The sequence below is a fragment of the Octodon degus genome, unplaced genomic scaffold, assembly GCF_000260255.1.
Source record: "Octodon degus isolate 3935 unplaced genomic scaffold, OctDeg1.0 scaffold00113, whole genome shotgun sequence".
NCBI classification, from domain to species: Eukaryota; Metazoa; Chordata; class Mammalia; order Rodentia; family Octodontidae; genus Octodon; species Octodon degus.
The window spans coordinates 8,206,204-8,207,923 of NW_004524689.1; positions in this window are offsets into that span (position 1 = coordinate 8,206,204).

Genomic DNA, 1,720 nt, shown 5'->3' on the forward strand with positions numbered 1-1,720 from the left:
GACATCCTGCAGTGTACAGGGCGCCCTCCACCACTGCTGGAAAGGAATCTTCCAGCCCAAAAGGTAGTGAGGCTGAGAAAACCCAGTGCCACGAAGACTGGGCCTCAGATAATCCAGGTTTCCAATAGGCAGAGAGACCCTTGATGCCTGGAGAGTGCAGGCAGCTGGATTGGCTGGATCAGAATGTAAAGGGCCATTTCCCCAGGTGTCTTAGTCCGTTTTCTGTTGCTGTAAGGCAATAGCACAGACTGGGTAGTTTATACAGAAGAGAGGTCTGTTGAGTTCATGGTCATAGAGGCTGTGAAGTCCAAGTGCGTGGTGCCCGCAGGGGGAGCCAGCTGGCTTAGACCTGCTTTCTCTAGTGCTGTCTCACCTTCAGGACCTCATCTAACCCTCTTCTCAAAGGCCACGCCTCTGGATATCATTACCATAAGACATGGGAATGAGCTGGCAACATGGGAATGTATGGCTGATACATCCAAACCACTGGATTGGGCTAAGGAGAGTTCGGGCGATACTCAGGAGGCTGCTGGGGTCCCTTGAGGGCTGGCTGTATGGCTTCTAAAGATTTTTAATTTTTTTGTTTTTTCAAACTTGGGACATGATAAGTTCAAATAGCATAAATCTTTTTTTTTTTTTTCCCCCAGAACAGGGGATTAAACTCAGGCCCTTATGTTTGCCAGGGAAGTGCTTATTCCACTGAGTCATCTCCCCGGCCCCCCTCAAATAGCATAAATCTTCATCATTCTTTCTTACTCCAGACTGTCCAGTTTCTCTCTCGAGATGCCCCATGGCTCATCTTTATATTTATTTATTTATTTATTTAGCTTTCAATGTAATTATTCTGTTATACAGTTAAGTAATTAAAAGCAAGAATTAAGCTCCTTTAACCAGTAATAAAAGGTCAGTGGAGAAACAGGCTTGTTTGTCCCTATACTGTACTCTCTTAGATTTCTACATAAGGTTTCCAAATAAGACTTAACAACCAACTAAAAAGCACTTAACTCTTAAAGCACTTTCTTCCATATCTGAAATAATTCAGTAAATACTCCCAATAACTGAAATTTACTTTTACAGTTGCCTCGTTAGTAAGCATTAGAAATGCAAAGGTAGGAAAGATTCTGATTCACAGACATACTGCTATACTGGTAGTTATTCACAACTTTGAAGATTCATTCCTTAGTTCCTTTGATTCCTACGATCATCCATTAGCCTATATACATGAAGGGATTATCCATATGGAACTCTGAAAATCATTAGCATTGTTACACAATTATAGTTGTGGGGAAAACTTGTAAAAAAATCCAGAATGAACAAAAAAACCATATTCCATTTAAGTATTTAATCTTATAGCATATTTAATGAATCAAGCTTTTGCAGTAAAAATATTTCATACAAAAGTAATATGTTTCATTAGAATGAAGGAAACATACTTTCTTTTTTTGTTTTTTTACTTTCTTATCTTTTTTTTATATATTTTTTTATTTATTGAGAGAGAGAGAGAGTGTGGTGTGTGTGTGGCCAGCTCAGCCCACCAGGGGGCGGGGCCGGCTGGCATGTGGTGCTGGGGGATCCAACCGCGGTCCCTGATGCCTTGCCAAGCTTGTTCTAAGTAGGTGCTTTTAGACCACTGAGCCATCTCTCCAGCCCCTTACTTTCTTATCTTGAATCCCATTATTTCACATGATTTATACCACAGATAATTTCTTTCTTTTTTTTT